This window comes from Anastrepha obliqua, chromosome 5, assembly GCF_027943255.1.
Source record: "Anastrepha obliqua isolate idAnaObli1 chromosome 5, idAnaObli1_1.0, whole genome shotgun sequence".
NCBI lineage: Eukaryota > Metazoa > Arthropoda > Insecta > Diptera > Tephritidae > Anastrepha > Anastrepha obliqua.
The window spans coordinates 53,413,061-53,431,826 of record NC_072896.1 but is presented as its reverse complement, the minus strand read 5'-3'; positions in this window follow the sequence as shown (position 1 = coordinate 53,431,826).

Here is an 18,766-nt window from a genome sequence, read left to right as displayed (position 1 = left end):
ACTTTGTTCAAAATTCTGCCTGTAACATTGTTTGGACCACGAGGTAAAACGGAAGTTCACGCCATGATCGACGAAGGTTCTTCGCTGTCATTGTTAAGTGACAGCATCGGCACCAGTCTGGGGTTGCAAGGACCAGCATCGCTTCTGTCGTGGCAATGGTACGGCAGAAACAAAACAACAGAGAAGTCACGTAAAATCACGCTCGAGTTACGAGGTCCACTGAAATTATATTCAGTAACACTGAAAATTGATTATATTCAGTAACACTGAAATTTATCTCTCACTTCCTGTTGAATTCTCTATATTCATAGACGTGGTATTGGTGTTGCTTAAAATTAATCTAGAAAATAAAAGACAATCTAAAAAGAAAATTTAAACAAAATACCGGTGTTGTTTATTTAATTGTCAAAGTTAGTTATCCAACAGGTTATGGGCCCAGTCCATGCCAATTTAAAGAAACTAGAAAGATATACTATTGTGAAATTATTCCACGTGCGAACTTTTGGCATACATACTTTTTTTTCTTAACAGTGTTTGTGTTTTATAATAAAAAAAAAATGGAAAATAATAAGCACAACATTAAACCGGATTAGGGCATTATACGCCGAATTAGATGTGCTCAAGGTTGTTGACGAAGCCATTCCACGTGAAATCGACGATTCTTGGAAAAAGGCAGAGAGATGCGCGAAAAGCATGCTAGTTCAACATCTACGTGACACGTTTTTTAGCTTTGCGGCAGACAATATCCCTGCACGTGAAATTCTTAAGAAGTTAGACGCTATTTATGAACGCAGAAGTCTTGCATCTCAGTTGGCCGCTCGTAAGCGTCTAATTACACTCAAATTAACAAGTCAAATGACACTATCAAGTCATTTTATAAAATTTGATGAAATTGTGAGTGAGCTTTTAGCGGCAGGTGCCAAGATGGATGAGATGGGCAAAGTGGCACACTTGCTGCAGACTTTACCCTCAATTTACAATGGCGTCATTACGGCAATAGAAACCTTATCAGATGAGACTCTTTCGTTAGCTTTCGTTAAGAATAAATTGTTAGACTACTGTCACACGAATTAAATAACCACGACAGTAGCATCAACATCTGGCAGCACTCTACAAGTCGAAAAAGTCAGTCGTGACTCTCTCCCTCTTCAATCAACAATTTTGCTAAATAAATAACTTTGTATAGCCTGACATAAGTTAATAAATTAAATAACTAAAATTACATTAAATGCTTATTATACATTTTGACAACTAATTGTGAGTAAAATAAACTAATAACTTTGTATAGCCTGACAGTTCAGAAGTAGGATTCGCCTATTTGCCTACACGTTCGCGGATATAGAGGTGCAGTTTTATAATCGGTTTATAATGCATGAAAATTGTGTGCATTAATGTCTGAATGCATTTGCAAACAAAATAAAAGCTGTGCTAAGCATTTTGTTGGTGAAGAAAACGTTTTCGGAAAACGTACGTTTAACTTTATGTTCATAACCTCACATTGGGTGAGCAACGGAGCTCCAGTTGGCAAACGTGGTGTCGCTGAGCTCAACGGCTTAAATTCAAATTTGTGGTTTTGTTGCTTGCGAAGTTCGGTTTTTACTTTGTCGTTCATCGAACGCATAATAGTGTATAATTGAAACGAAGAGCGCGATCAAAACAAAAAGCAAAATGTCGCAAACGAACGTAACACTTAAAGAACTTAAGAAGAAGTTCAAAGAAGCTGGTTTGCCTACGTCTGGCACCAAAAACCAACTACTTAAACGTTTACAAACGAATATCGAAGACGCGAGTGAAAGTGAAGAGGACCGAGAAGCAACAATAATACAGCGAATATCATTACTCGAAAAAACATCGCTTAGTAGGTATGCAAGCTAGTGCTAGAATAAATACTAATGCGCCACATACTTCGTGCCAACAACATTTTCAGCCGACGTTGTCGTCATCGCCGGTCGGTACAGTGTATACGAGTATGGCAAATATGCAACAGTATGCGACAACAACAACTAGTGCGAATTTTAAGCCAGCCATTTTAGAAGTGGTAATTACAATCTATCTAACGATCCGATTCCAGTAGGAAATGCATATTCTCATTCGACATATTATAGTGTTAAAGACATAGTAGAGTTATTGCCGGAATTCAACCCAACGAGCGAAACGTCGCTTAATTCAATACAATTAGTTAAGCGTTGTTGAAATGTTAAAAAGTGCCTACGAATGGCATGAAAGCGCAATTATATTTGCGGTACAACAGAAAATGCGGGGATCTGCAAAATCGTGGATCGATTCGCAACCGTACGCATTTGTAAACTGGGCTCAATTCGTCCAATAGTTTTTAATCGACTTTCCGTGTTTTTCTAAAGAAGCTGATATACATTTAAAACTTTCAAAAACAAAACGTCAACTATCCGAGTCATTATTATTATAAAATGTTATCACTCGGGAATAAAGGTGGGTTAGTAGAATCGGGTATCGCGCGACATATTGTCAACGGTATAAACGATAATGATTTAAAACGCAAAATATCAAATCAATATTCACGGTGCCAAGATTTATTAAAGGGCATAATGAGCTATGGTATGTATAATGACATATATCAAAACGCGAGTAAACCGAAGAACGCACCATCTGCTATAAAACCAAATATCGCGGTCCATATATCGTACGAAATGGGAAATGAACGCTACCTAATCGAAAATATTCCCGGTCTACAAATATCAAACAAGAAGTTTTCGTCAGTATACGCTTCCGATAAAATTAAGCCTTGGTGCAGAAGCAGTCCTGAGCTTGACTTAGATGATGAAATCGAGGGCGATTTAGGTCAGGAAAGGCCGAGCTGTCATACGAATTAAATAACCACGACAGTTGCATCAACATCTGGCAGCACTCTACAAGTCGAAAAAGTCAGTCGTGACTCTCTCCCTCTTCAATCAACAATTTTGCTAAATAAATAACTTTGTATAGCCTGAGATAAGTTAATAAATTAAATAACTAAAATTACATTAAATGCTTATTATACATTTTGACAACTAATTGTGAGTAAAATAAACTAATAATTTTGTATAGCATGACACTACGAAATTAAAATACGGAGTGATAGCAATGATACTAGTAAAAAAGTAATGAAGGCCATTGCGAGAAACAATAAGAATTTTAATAAAAAAAGTATGTTTAAAGACAGGACCACAATGCAAAAGAGATCATTTAAAGAAAAAGGTAGAATCAACATAAAGTGCCATTACTGTGATAAAATAGGGCATGTTAAAAAGGATTGTTTATGATGAGAAAGTTAATACAAAATAAAAAATTAAATTCAGAACTAAATTTTATTATTGACTCGGGTGCAACTGATCACCTAATTAATGATGAATCATTATTTACTGATTACGTCGAATTGGAGCAACCAATGAAGATTGCTGTAGCAAAAGAGGGTGAATATATATTTGCTACAAAGCGCGGAATTGTGCGGCTACAAAATGGATACAACATAACACTGGAGGATGTGTTATATTCGAAGGAGGAAACAGAAAACCTAATATGAGTTAAGCGTCTACAACAGGCTGGTATGTCAATTCTATTCGACAATGATGGAGTATCGATTTCCAAAAATGGAGTAACCATTGTTAAAAAATCAGGTACGTTTAACAATATACCGGTTGTAAAATTCAAAGCATACAGTGTAGATGCAAGGAATAATTGAGTGGCTCAGTGCCATCCTTGCCTAACCCTCGAAATTTCATATTTGGAGTTATTATGCGACACTACTTAGAAATGGGTAAGACTCCGTCAGAAAATATGAGATTTGCAAGTGGTCTTTCGATTTCTTTGAAACTTTGGGAAATATTAGTTCTAGGTAAGATACATTCGAGCCTAAAAGGATTTTGAAAAATTTTCAAAATTGAGTCATCTACGCCATGTTGAAAATCGGGACCGTGTTTTTTTCAAAAATCAATATTTCTTGAACCGTTGGATGGATTTCAATGCAATTTACAGACAATATAGAAACAAATAAGTAATATAGTTTAAATTATTACTTTGGGAAATATTAGTTCTAGGTAAGATACATTCGAGCCTAAAAGGATTTTGAAAAATTTTCAAAATTGAGTCATCTACGCCATGTTGAAAATGGCGTATATTGTCTGTGTTTCTATATTGTCTGTAAATTGCATTGAAATCCATCCAACGGTTCAAGAAATATTGATTTTTGAAAAAAACACGGTCCCGATTTTCAACATGGCGTAGATGACTCAATTTTGAAAATTTTTCAAAATCCTTTTAGGCTCGAATGTATCTTACCTAGAACTAATATTTCCCAAAGTTTCAAAGAAATCGAAAGACCACTTGCAAATCTCATATTTTCTGACGGAGTCTTACCCAAATACTCCAAACTATCCGTGCTAAAGTTGCACATCCATAATTTTTGAACGAGACAAGGCTGACATCTATGGGCAGTTTTGGCAATCCCTTTTATGTCAAAAGTTATTTGGGCCATTTCTGCCTATCCATCAAAACATGGCGGCCGCGAGCGACATGCTGTTTTTGTTATCCGACTTTTCAGGTGACGATAGTGATAAAGACAAAGACTACTTGCCTTCAGATGAGGTCTCAGGTATTATAGTTTCATTTATTCTTAACCAAGTTCATGGCTTACAAAATATTTTATGTGTTTAAGTAAGGTAATGTTCCATGGGAGAGAATGACGAGCAGCTCGTGGAGAATAATAAAGGGCGAAAGAGAGTCGGGTAGCCTCACAAACATAAACAATATATTAGAAAACTAAAGCGTGCACGTGGCGAAGAATATCTATCTACAAAAGGACGACTCGTTCCACAAAAACGGTGTGACTTATCAGAATGTGGATGTGTACTTCACTGTTCTCAACAGATTTCTGAAGACCGAAGAAGAGATATTTTTAAGGGATTTTACAGTACGGATGGGCCCATGAAACACTCTTTCCTTGCAGGTCAAATTGAGCTTACAGATATTAAAAGAAAATGTACAAAAAATGAAAACAGTCGTAGGGTTAAAACAAGAATCTACAGGCTTCGAGAAAAAATTCTTTAAAGGGACACTGGCTGTATGCGACGGAACCATTATAAATGCATTAAAGAGAAAGCAGCAATCTGGTACGCCGAGAGGTGAATTAAGAGGAAAACACACTCCACATAATACAACTAGCTTGGCAGTAGATCCGCCATTAGGTGGGATGTGGTAACTCACAACGTTTGGCAATCGTATGGCAACACAAAAACTGGCCGGGCGCAAACCGCAGCTAATTCAAGTTTCCATACATGGCGGGCAGCGAACACAAGTTTTAGTTTTTCATAGTTCTCGGTTTTAGTTTTCTTAGTTTTCGTTATTTTCTTATTTCATTTGTCATTTATATTATCGCCAACTCCATTTGTAATGTATCGATTAAATGCTAAACAATAAAAGCAACATTTTTTAGTCGCCGCCAATAACAGTAAAGGAAGGCAAATCTAGTGTAGTTGTAACAGAAAAAGGCCGAACCGTACACAAAAGTAATATTAGAACTTAACTCATCTATTGCTTTCAGATTAATAATACCACTCGCCACAGGCGAGTTCCGTATCCTCGATTACACAAATTCACAACTGCCAACTTTCAATACAGGATGGACCAAAATCCACAATGGGACCTATAAAATTATACATACAATAGACACAGACGAATATCAAAGGACTTTGAACGAACTCAACTCCACGATAAGACACAAAATAACTTCCGGCAATTCCTTACTCCCCTTCTTGCACCATGAAATGTCCGAAATACAAAGTTTCCTAAGTAGACTAAAGCCAAAGGTAAACAAGAGATCCATAAACGCAATTGGTACCGCCTGGAAATGGCTCGAAGGGAGCCCGGATCACGAAGATCTCGTTATGTTAGAAAATCATACAAACAACTTCCTTGAAAATAACAATAACCAATTAATAATAAATAGAGCAATGAGCGGAAGAATAAATAATATAACGGAAGTATCAAATGTAATACATATTTAGAATATTAAAAGATCAGGACGGCCGAATGTAGGAAGGCCAAACGGAAAAAAAACAAGAAGTGGACAGAATTACTAAATACCTAAAAATGCGTCACTACTTACTGGACGCACAGTCACGCTACTGAATGATCTAAGCGTCTGACCGAAGGAAAAATCCAAGAGTTGAAGTTTGAGTTTGAAGTTCGTATAGATAACATCGCTTCCGCGAAATCCAAATTTAAATACTTTTTAATAAAATATAATATGTATATTATAAATAAGTATCAATTTAAAAAAAACTGTATACATATATAATTGTAATAAACGTGTGCGGGTGTGTTTGATTTCTACACGAGTAAGTGGATACATTAGCCAAAGCAGGTTTAAATCTTTCTGCAACTAGCACAGTCGGTATACAACCACTTCTCTGTAAACGACTGGTTATAGATGCAGCAAATAATTCAAGAAGCAAACTGGAGATGGGATAGAGCCAGCTCATGCGAAAATCATGCTACGAAATCATGGATCAAAAAGAATTTCGTGTTTTAATTTTACACGGCTTCTTGATGGAAAAAATACCGTTCAAGCGAAGCAATAGTTTGAAAAGTATTATGACTACTCCGCTCTTTGAGAAACAACAATAAAACGATAGTTTATTGACTTCGAACGTGATCTTAGAGACAGCGATGATGCACAACGCAGTAGATGTCCAGAGGGGGTGGTGACAACAGAAATCAATAAAAAAAATTCACAAAATCGTTTTGAATAATCGAAAAGTAAATTAGCGTGAGTTGGCTGACATATCGTAAAGATATCAAAAATGTGGTTGCTTTATACTGCATGAGCAGCTGACTATGACAAACCTCTGACCTCTGTTCAAAGTGGTGCTCACTGTTGACCAAACACAAGAAGTCACAAGTCAATAAAAACAATGCAAAACTACATGATTTGAACTTCGATTGGCTTATACGTCCACCGCATTCGCCATATTTGGCTCCCTGTGACTATTGGGGCCTAAAAAATGCTCGCCGGTAAGAAATTTCGTTCGGTATTGAAATGTTAGAGCGGCGCTGGAATGATTGCGTTGTTCTTGATGGAAATTACGTTGATGAATAGAAGTAATTTTGAACAACAAAAAAAATGAGTTTTCTTTGTTTGGCCCGGGACTTTTAAGCCCATGTGTTATTCACTTGCTGGCTTATACTTCTCGAAAGATTTAGATTTTGAAGACAATAAAAATGAAATGGAAATCAAATCAATGGGAGCTTAATCAAAAATTTTAAAGTGGAAACGCGCATACGCGCTCTTATTTGAACGAGAATTGCAGACAGTGTTGTTGTCTAGCGTACTCCGCAAAAAGTGTAAAAATGGTTTAATCTTAAAAACGCTTTCATTAATGATAACAAATTTTTTTGTAGAATGCACTTTTCGAATGACGCAAATTTGAAATATTTAAAAGCTAGTACCAAAAATTTAAGTAGTAAATTAAAGCACTGCAACATAGCAGATTGGAATGATTGCACCATTTCTACTGCAGGGTATTGATAAATTGCATACCTAAGGATTATGTGCGTTTATACTTATATCTAAATATAATATATTGAATTAAAATTATGTTTGGAAATATTCTATAAATAAAATAAAGTAAAATATACGTAAATCAGATGAATTAAAACATCTGAACAACAAATCAGTAATGTTTGGATTACATACCAGCATGGCATGGGGGCTTTGGTATTTACGCACTACTGAAAATTAACAAAATCTGTGTGGCTAGCACCTTATAATATTCTTTAAATTTGTTCACAGTCTCATAAAACTAAATCTCAGGCTTCCATCTACATATAGTTTAGCACATCTCCATACCATTTCATATAATATTTTTATGGCTGGCTACATTATTTCGGTTGCTTGCATTTCAAAACCTCAAATTTCAATTTTACTCTTGCGAAAAAATAACAGTTTTTACATGTATACATTTATAAAGATATTAATTGCTCAAATGCAACGCAATATCACTTCTAAGCAAGGCGAATCTATTAAAGCTGATATCCAAGTATCGGTAAATGAGCTGATTTGTTTTTTTTTTCCCATGTCCATGTGGCTGTCAGCACAGAATGAAACAGTGTCAAGTGTAGTACCACCATCTTTAATGAATGCGGCTTGCTTCTAAGTGGGGATATATGTATATATTTGACGGTAAGGTATGGACGACTGTGTTATAAAAATATTTAGTTTTTTCGTCAACAATTTAACCTAGAGCTTAAAGACTGCAGGTGCAGAAATAAGTGATTTCTCACTGGTACCACATGAGTTTGGGTATTTTCATGCAACCGAAGACTAACCAATTCTTTAGTGTCTAGCACCTTATATTTATAAATTTGTCTAACGCCTCATAAAATCAAATCATAGGCTTTCACTTACATAAACATTTAGCAAAGCTCTAAATCAGCATTAAATTTTTATTGTTGACGACTTAGCTTCCATTTCCGAACCTCCATTGTCAATTGTATTCTTCTGGAAGAAACAACAGTTTTTAGGGTATGTGCATATATGAAGAAATTAGAAATTACATACCTTGTAACGAAATATCACTTTTAAGCGTGTACATGAAATTATAGCAACTGATGCACACCTAGTCCGGATACAAGTAGTCCTACAGTATGTTCTGAAAAGCGATTTTGATGTTGCCTCGATCTCGCTCATTTAATTTTTGTATATCGGGCAGCAAACTCATGAGAAACATAGCATCAGGATCTATTTTGCAATCGCACAACTCCACATAATTTGGCGCCATTTGCGCTGGTGCAGTAGCTGCTAGTGTGTTATTCATTAACGTCGACACCGATAAGCCAGTAGATGATCCTGTTCCATTTGCATATGCAGAAGCACTACCAGTACCAGAAGAGATGGCCGCGATTTCCAAACGATGGTGAGAACCATTACTACTGCCACTGCCATGATGATTGAAATTGTGGTTGTGATGGGCCGCGGTGTCATGCCGCTTATACAGATTTAAAATCGTCGAAGTTGTTGCAATCCGACTGTTAGAGCTGATAGTACATCCTGGCATTAAAGGCTCCCTCGTCATTTGCATTGTTCATTAGTGAATTACCAACACTAACGCTAGCGCCGGCGCTTAGGCCTACACTGCCACCACTGCTACATGGGGTAGTGTTGATCAATTCCATCGGTCTGACAAATAATGGTGGCACACAAGACAAATGTGTGTACTGGTTCTGCGCTGGCTTTTGAAAAATGCATGGCTACTAACACTGAAATCCATAGAGCTGCCAGCTCTGGCATTGTTGCGTACATCACCTCGAATTGAACAAACAAAGACAACACCACCATCTCCTCCGTTATTTATTTGTAAGCTGCTTTTAATTTCGCAGTCGATCAATACACAGTTCAGCCTCAAGGAACGCATCAGTTGTTGAATCTGCATCTTTGCATGCATTTCCGCTAAGGGAATATGTGACATGCTAAGTAATTCATCATGGTTACTCATTTCCATATTTTCGAACTCTCTATCTTCCTCATCTGGTCCCATGGCTGTTGTGGTCTCATTACCATCATTTGATTTAACATCATATATTCAGATATTAAGTCACAGTTGAGTTTATGCAAGTGTAGATCACCATGCCGAACACGTAACCGCTATTCATCATCAATAACTTGAATTAAAACCAACCTACATATATCATTTGGATTAATCCGCTCCGTACTATCAAAAGTACGAAGAATTTTCCAGTGGCTACTGATACGATTGTTGCGAATGCAAAAGTTATGCATTTTTGTTTCAGCTCTTGAGTTCTTCAAAGCATTGGCCGATTTATACAACAAAGAGGAAACGACGCCGAGTATTAATTCAATCCTTTTTGCAAAGAGAAATGCGCAGCAATGAAATCTAAAATTATCAAAAATGCCGCCATGGCCTTCAAACATGCAAAATGGCAGCTGATTTCTTCAAAGGTGTTGCCAATATATGTCTCCAAATATTTCATGACATGAGTTGCCAACTTTAATTTAAATTTGCAATGTCGACTGAAGGAATCAAAAGTTTAAGTGTGGCATACATGAGGAACATTATTTCAAACATTCATTATAAACATTGTTAGTGTCAATGTTACCCTTGTATAAGCATGTTTAAACCAATGTTAAAGTCTCGGTTGAAGTTATTACATTTTTGATTTTTTAAGGCATCTTGTAAAGCATTATTACTACGTGCATGGCATGTTTGAAACAAGAAACGCAGCATCAGTTATTTTGTGGATGTAGAAGAGTGCATTTGTAGTTGCATCAATGGTACAAACAGAGGACTGGAGAATTTTTTTAACATCTGGGGAGAGAAAAATTAAAAGAGGGAGGCTTTTGAAAAACTTCTTAAAATTCAAAAACAAACAGATCTAAAAGCTGTTTTAGTTCCCTAGGTGATGACAGTTTCAGATCCTTTAGTAAATTTATATGCGAAAATTCATCTATTTTCAAGAAAAGAAGATTCAATAGGTTCCTCTTCCATACATTCACCAATAATTAATAAATTTTTTCGCGCCCATCATAATCATGTATATTCAGTCGATTTCTCAAAAGGTATGGAAGTGTATGCACATTCCCGTTTTTGTAACAATATCTTGGCAGCACTGGAATAGAGCTGCCTAAAATTACATTTCTTTATAAATTAGTGAGTTATACCAGTTTTATCAAGGCGTATCTGTAGAAGATGATATCAGTATAAACGCTGATTAATTCCACTTGGGCACTTACGTCAAAAATTTGCACTTTGTTTACATATTTCGTTGTTCACATTGTTATTGTAAAGTGGAAATTCTCGTTCGAAGTGGCCATTTAAATTGCATCCAAACGAAAAGAAGTGGAAATATTATTTTGGGCAAAGACTAATAAGTCAGACTTATGTTAAGTAAAAAACTGATCAAATGTGTTTTGTGTGCGAAGGAATGACAGAATGGGTAATTCTTTTAAATACCGTAATTTGAAACACAGCTGGTGTGGAGCAGAGCTTATTGTATGGAATTAGGGAGAAGGAAGGATTTCTTGCCGGACGCTGTTCCATATCCTCCACTGTTGCGAAGTACGAGCTCCACCTTTATTTCTTGCTAATCGGCCAGGAGTAAATAATTGGAAAAAAAATTTAACGAGACACTCCAAAGACTATTTACATTTCTTTATTTTTGATTTTCTATAGGCTTCTTTTCGCCAAGCGTTAGAAAGAGGCGAATATATGAAGCATTTGGTATATGTTCATTTATATTGGCAACGCGGGAATAGAGCTGCCTTAAAGTACGTTCATATATGCAGTTATTAGCAACAAATCCACAAAATGAATCTACCCGTTCACATGTGGCAGATTACCAGCAAAATTAACAATCAGTGTCAATACTTGAAAAGTTTTTCTTCTCAGAAATTGTTTGGTGAAATATTTTTATTAACGATATGGTGAAGACATGGAGGAGTATCTAATTTAATTGCACAATTGGCTGCTAGTAATAAATGACGTTTATCGAAAAATTAAGGTAGCAATAAAGAAGCGAATTTCGATATTACATTTTATAATAAAATTTATACAAAAAATCGAATAGGTTGAATATAAGGCCTCTTCTATTCGCTCGCTATCCATGTGCTCGATTTACTTAACGAAACATTTGCATGCGAAAGCAACAACAAAGTTAACAAGAAATATTCGCCGCTAGCGAGTATAGTCATACCTAATTAGATTAGTATAACTCACTGTCGTACAAACAAATGTAATGTAAGGCAGCTCTATTCCCGCGTTGCCAATATATTTTCATTTCTACTAGTAATCGTTTATAAATATGTACTTACCGCTCGGTAAATTTTGATTTTATCCATTCCAAAAACAAAGTTATGAAAGCAAATTTTTTGTTTATAAGTTTGTTTTATTTTTTTTACACTTAAGAAGGTTTTTTTTTTTACTATAAATCTGTATGTTTTCTACTTTGTAGATACATTCATATATATTACAATGTATAGTATTATAAATAAAAAGTTTAAGATTTACATTAATGTGCTAGGTACATATAGGTATATAAATATTTTTTACAAGCGCAGCTTGTCTTAAATGACGTACAAATTAATTATCATAAACATTTACATAAACATTTTACATACAAATATAATTGTATATACTACATTAGGGGACATGCACACTTGTATACCCTGCAGTAAAACGATGCATCTCAAAATGAGCGGGAAAAAGTAGATTTCGTGATGTTTTCCTAATAGCATGAATATTATTGTACAAGAATAAAAGAATGGTATTATAAATCTCAATTACCCCAAACTCATATAAGGAGTTTAATTTGAGGTTAAGTTAAGAATCGGCCCCTTTTTGAAACCACCAACGTTGTTTCTCAACAGCTAATAAATTGGAATATTATAACATTCTCAAAAATTGTTTTTCTATTAGACAATAATTTCTGTACGTCAATAATTATGTTTCTCAAGTTGTGGAAAAGTTAGTTCTCAACTTGACTCCACGTGTGATTCTAATCAGTCTCAGACATATAGTAGCAACACTGTAATAAAAATACGAACATAGCTTTTCCTGCAGAACTGTTTAAAGGACTCCGACATCGAGAGTACGGTTTTTCTGTTAAAAACGGGAAATCACTCGATTTTGGATATTAAAAACCGTATCCAAAATCTTCCAATGAACACTACTCGACATACTGAAGGAAAACATAATATGTAATATTTGCATAGATGGTATATTACTTGGTGTACGAAAAGACGAACATGAAAGTCCTACTGGACAAGTGCGATTTTTTCCGTAATGAATTCGAATTTTTTAGTTTTATAATATCATCTGTCATAAAATATTAGTAATTATGAAAAACTAGTCTCCGTAAAGTAAAGACCCTAAATGAGGCAGTATAAAAATTACCCAACTTACCCTAAAATATTTTTCTTTTGTGTTTCAGGTGAAAACTACGACCGCAATCTTACACGCCGTTTCACTAGCGCACAACGAGAAGCTGTGTGAGATCCCTCATATGCCCGCCATTTTTTTTTTATTTATGTTAAAAAATTGTTTATTACTCTTCAATCGTGCCTTCAAATAAATGTAAAAGGTGATTCCTGTGTGTCGCTTTTATCGCCTCGAAAAAAAATTTCAGAAAAAACACCTTTTTTTGAAGCCACTGATAAGAGGCCCCCCTTAAATGAGCTGCCTCGCTAAGTAGAAAAAATACCCAAAGAACACACAGAAATGAAAACAACATATTAAGAAATTTACTGTAAAAAAACTAAAACATTTTAAACTTTTATGAGAAATGCTTAGTCAGTATTTTTTCTACAATTTCTATACATTTTGTACGGATACTTTTTCGGGCAAGTGCATGTACGTGGTTAAGGATCATGTTTAAAACAAAATTTATGGCCCTTATTATGAGCAACATTCGATCTTCGACTATAGTCGAAAGTGCTGATCGAACGAATTTTCATTTGGTATTATGGTGCTCATTCGTTGAAGAATAGGACTATTGTGAATTTCGATCGCTCGACGCATTTACAATAGATAATTTTTTCTCAGCTGATACAGCAAATCAACATAAAAGACAACCCGATTGTGTTGAAATTCTTTGCTAACATTATTTTTAAAAGTTAAAAAAAGTAATTTATGTGAAAATGAGTACAACGGAGTTGTGGTTCGACGATTCATCGGACGATGAAAGATTAGTGGAACTAGCTAGACGTAGAAAACAGCTGAGGGGCGCATCCAACCCCCTTGAAATGGCTTCCACTGAGTACGTTTAGAATTTTCAAAATGTGTTGACGTACTTAATACTACAGAAATTTCCTTATAGATTTTTAAAGAACTTTAGATTATCTAAAGAGGCGTTTACGAACCTACTGTCCAGTACAGAAAACCAGTTGCAGCAGTGCACCCGAGCCAAGAGCTCTTCACTATTCTCCAAAAAAAGCAACACAAATTATTAATGTGTGTGCAGCTTTGCACAACATTTGCTTGTTTTATAATGTTCAACTTCCGGATGAAGAGTTATTTGATGAGACCATCAACGATGATGCTAAAGACATTGAAGTGGAGCCAAATAACGGAGAAGCAGAAAACATAAGAAATGAAATTCTTAGAATATTATATATTAGAAAAATCTAAAAAGTATTAAATAGTAACCTTTACGCCACAGTTTCTGTTTTATTTTTGTTATAAATTTTCTTTATTCAATTATTCGTCATTCGAAAAAATATGTATTTCAGTTCCTCTACGTATTTCAGCCCATACCTGCCAAGGGAAAATAAAAATGTATTTCTATAAACATCACAAAAAAAAACCCATTATTAACGTTAATCCATTTTCTAAATTCGGTATTTAACGAAAATTTCGACAGCGTTGCACCGCTCATAATACCAAATTGACATTCGATTTTCGATCTTCGACAACCAACGAATATCGAAGATCGAATGCAACTCATAATAGGGGCCTATATGATATTGTCTTTATTAAAAGATTTACCACATTGGATGAACAGAGTACGATGATTGCGGGCTTTGGAGACACGATCCTCGGAGATCTACATTGGGCCCATATGGGTCGGTTGTGGTCTATGGATTGTATGGGCTGGATGGAGTGTTCAGTATTGGTGTCGAGGTATATGTACAAAATGTAGAGCTAGAGTTTTCTTACATTTCCAAATAGGAATCACGTGCTATCCACCATACAGTCCATTGCTGCTGACGGCGAGCGCAAAATTAGCTCTTTCACAAGCCATAGCAAATAAAAAGTAAACAGCAAATGGCAGACAGAGATTAGAGTCAGTTACTTTTAATTATAATAACGTGATGAACACGGCTTGACCCGAAATATTTGTTCCCCCAAAAAACTTGTAATAAGTTAACTGGCGCACAACGGCGCGTTTGTTCAAAGGATGAAACAGGTTTAACAGTGCGGACTTGATAAGGACAAGTCTCCGAAGAGGAGATCAACGGTGACTACAGAACAACAATCTGGAATAACTTGTTCGAAGAACGCCCACACCCAAGTAGAGTGTGCAACACTGGACCGTAGTAGCAGAAGCAAAACGGAATAATTCACATGAGCCGTGGGATATTAGTAACTTCTACCGATTAATATTATATTATTAATCTAATAATTTACAATTCCATATTACTAGAAAAAAAACTGTATTCAAATAAACTTGAATTAGTGCTTTATACTAAAAATTTGTTGCGTTATATTTTTATCAAAAAATGCAATTATGCCTAAACTGTAAACGCCTTTGAATTGACCCAAGCGTGCTTTTAAAGTCCAGTTGCTTACGGGAATGCAGACGCGTACGAGGCACGAAAAGATATAAAAACCTCACTCTCATTTTAACGCAACTTAACTGCTAAAACTTTAAATTTATATATCTATAATACATTTTTGCAACAAGAAATAAAATCCAGGGAACTCGGTTGAAGTGTTGTCTATAATATAAAAATAAGTCGGGTTTTACTTCTTTCATTCGTTGGAAAGGTCTCGGGCTCCGTGAGGTTTATAGCATGGACTCTGCTGCTCAGTACATTTCATGTGACATTTATTATGCGACATTTCTTTCAAAGGCTAACTTAAACCGGTATTGTGTTCACTGTGAAATTGAGGTTAAAGTTATTCGTTTCCTAACAGTTCCATTGGGAATCATCAAATCGATCATGCGTATTGTGCAAATTTTTATTCAACTTCAACAGCAGGCATTTGTCCTTAAGGTAGTAAGTTGAACTGTGTATATGAACTATGTATGTGGATCGTGTATTTCAGGTTAAATTCACCAGTCTTTCCATAGTCCAAAATGCCGAGAGGACGGCGTGCGAACACCGGCCGCCGCACAAGACATGCAAGCCAGGAACAAGTGTATTCACAGAACTTAAGCGAAGAAAGACAAAATATAATAAGAGAAAATACCCGATTGAGACAACGCGTGAGCACACGAAGATCATTGGCATCATACAATCGCTTGGCATTCCAATATTATCCCACTGCGAACTACAGTGATGATGACAATTTAGATATTGGACCCATGACGACTGTATGCCGATATTGCAATGCGTTAAAGTTCAAAAGAGAAACGGCTGGGTTGTGCTGCGCAAGTGGAAAAGTCAAACTGGATCCATTACTTACACCACCACAGCCACTGAAATAATTGTTCGATGGAACTGATCCCGATTCCAACCATTTTCTTCAACGCATTTTTAAATACAATAACTGCTTTCGCATGACTTCGTTTGGAGCTAATATCATTCGCGAAGGCGGCTTCCCTGCAAACCAACGTTCACCAGTTTTTCCAATTTTACCACCACATTCACTCAATTTTTTCCAATAATACCCATACAATCACATTTAATTCTGTTGTCATTTTTGATGGGTTATACATATATTTATCTCATAATTTTCGTGAATACTTATTAAACTTAACTATAGTGAGTGCGAAAGCGACAGCAAAAAACAAGTTGCAAATGTCATAATGACATCCGCGAAAATAGAAATAAAAAAAGAATCGCGTTTAATTCGGTGAAAATCTGCAAGCGAAAAGGTAAGTTGAACAATTTTTATTAAATTTTCCAATTATATACATATATATTTAAACTAATAAAATGTATTTTTATTTTCAGAAAAACGTATTTCACACCGCAATAAATGAAAAGCAAGAAAAAAAGGAAGCAATAAGGCAAAAAGCGGTGTTGAAAATGCAACTCTGTTATCAACTCACATATTCATGCAACTCTGTTTTTTGGTTTTGTTGAAACAACATACAACACTAATTTTCTATTGCTGTAATGACTTGCTTTTTGACTTTCGTTGAATAAACATCATTTTATATTCTTGTATTAAAAGAAGTCTCTAGAAGCTTTTTATTTGGTTTCCAACTGTGTGTTAACAAAAGGTAACGATCACGAAGTAATAAGTTTACTTCCAACAGGTTATGGGCCCAGGTGCAAATTCCTGGCAACCAAATCAAAGTAATTGTGTATTACGAATTGCAAAGTAATTGTGTATTACGAAGTGCGAAGTAATTGTGCCACCATGAGTTCGTTGTTCAACATTGAAAAATTAGACGAATCTAATTATGAATCATGGAGCCTGCAAATACAAAGTGTGCTTGTGCATCAAAATTTATGGTCTGTTACGTTCGGAGAAACTCCATGTCCAGATGAAGGTGCCAAAGAAAGTGATGTGCTCTTATGGAAAGCAAAAAATGACAAGGCAAAAGCAACTATAATTTTAAGTATTACGCCCATGCAAATTGGCTATGTAAAAAATAGCAAAACAGCGAGTGAAGCATGGAAAAGTCTAGAAGAAGGGCCGGTGCGAAAAGTCACTTTGTTCAAGCAATTACTTTCAATGCGAATGGCAGACGGTGAGTGTGTCCAGCAATACATTTGCAAGTTTATCTCAATTGCGGAAAAGTTAGCAGGGATTGGCGTAGGCTTCCAAGACGATTTGTTCGTTATAATGCTACTTGCAAGTCTCCCAAAATCCTACGAAAGTTTAGTGGTAGCTTTAGAATCTTGTGATGAGCTTCCTAAACTCAATGCAGTAAAAATAAAATTAATTGAAGAGGGCGAACGGCGTAAAGCATGCAATTCAGAATATGTTGAAGGTAACGCGCAAGCATTCGTAGCGCAAGAAATGGCAAAGTCACAAAAAAAGTTGTCTACAAATACAAAAACATACGAAAGAACAAGTGCAGTAGTCAAAAGCAATGACAAAAACAAACGGTCGAATTTCAAATGCAACAGCTGCGGCAAAAAAGGTCACTTTGCTGCTCAGTGCAAAGAAAAAGAACACGAAAATTCATCACAACAAAACGCAAAGAAAAATGGTTTATTTGCGGCAGCTACAGACAGAATTTTGCATACAGATGCTTGGTGCATCGACAGCGGCGCTTCATCTCATTTGTGTTGTCAACGCAACATGTTCGATAAGTTCGAAGTTTACAACGAAACGATTATGTTAGCTGGTCAAAATAAAATGACAGCAACAGGCAGAGGAGTTGTACGAATACAAACAAAAGAGTCTGACGTCACACTTGTCGACGTTTTATATGTAGCAGATTTACAATGCAACTTTGTGTCCGTGTCAAAGGCAGTTAAGGGTGGTTACATAGTATGTGTATGTCGCAGAATAGGCTTATTTGCCCATTGTACCAATTCCAGCTAAATAAGAGCTAAGTATGACCATTGTACGTCTGTGTATATTTTTCGGTGGCGCCATATTTCTGCAGGTATAACTTTGTGCACGACGACAGAGGAAAAGAGACGGACTCTGTTGTCGAGTAAGGTCTGGTCGTAAGGCGCGGAATATATAAGCGAAACAGAGAGAGCAATAGAATACTGAGATGATGAAATTATACAGGCTCAGTTTCGTAAGTCCGTCAGGCGGTCGGGCAGTTGAGATTGCGCCTTGCACTAGAGCAGAACTTACTTGCCTAGAGTTGTGAAATTTGCAAAGAGAAGAATAATGAGTCAAGACAATGTTCCGACATGTACATGTCTAGCAAATGCAGTCAGCGTCCGTATAGCAGTTCAGAAAATAGAGCAGCAGATGTGCTAGGAGTCGTCCATACCGATGTATGTGGCCCTATAAGTGTAGCATCAATTGGCGGTGCAAAATACTTTTTAACATTTACTGATGATAAAACTCGACACGTTGTAGTATATTTTATTAAACATAAAGGTGAGGTCTTTGATAAGTTCAAAGAATGTAAGGCGATGGTAGAATGCCAGACAGGT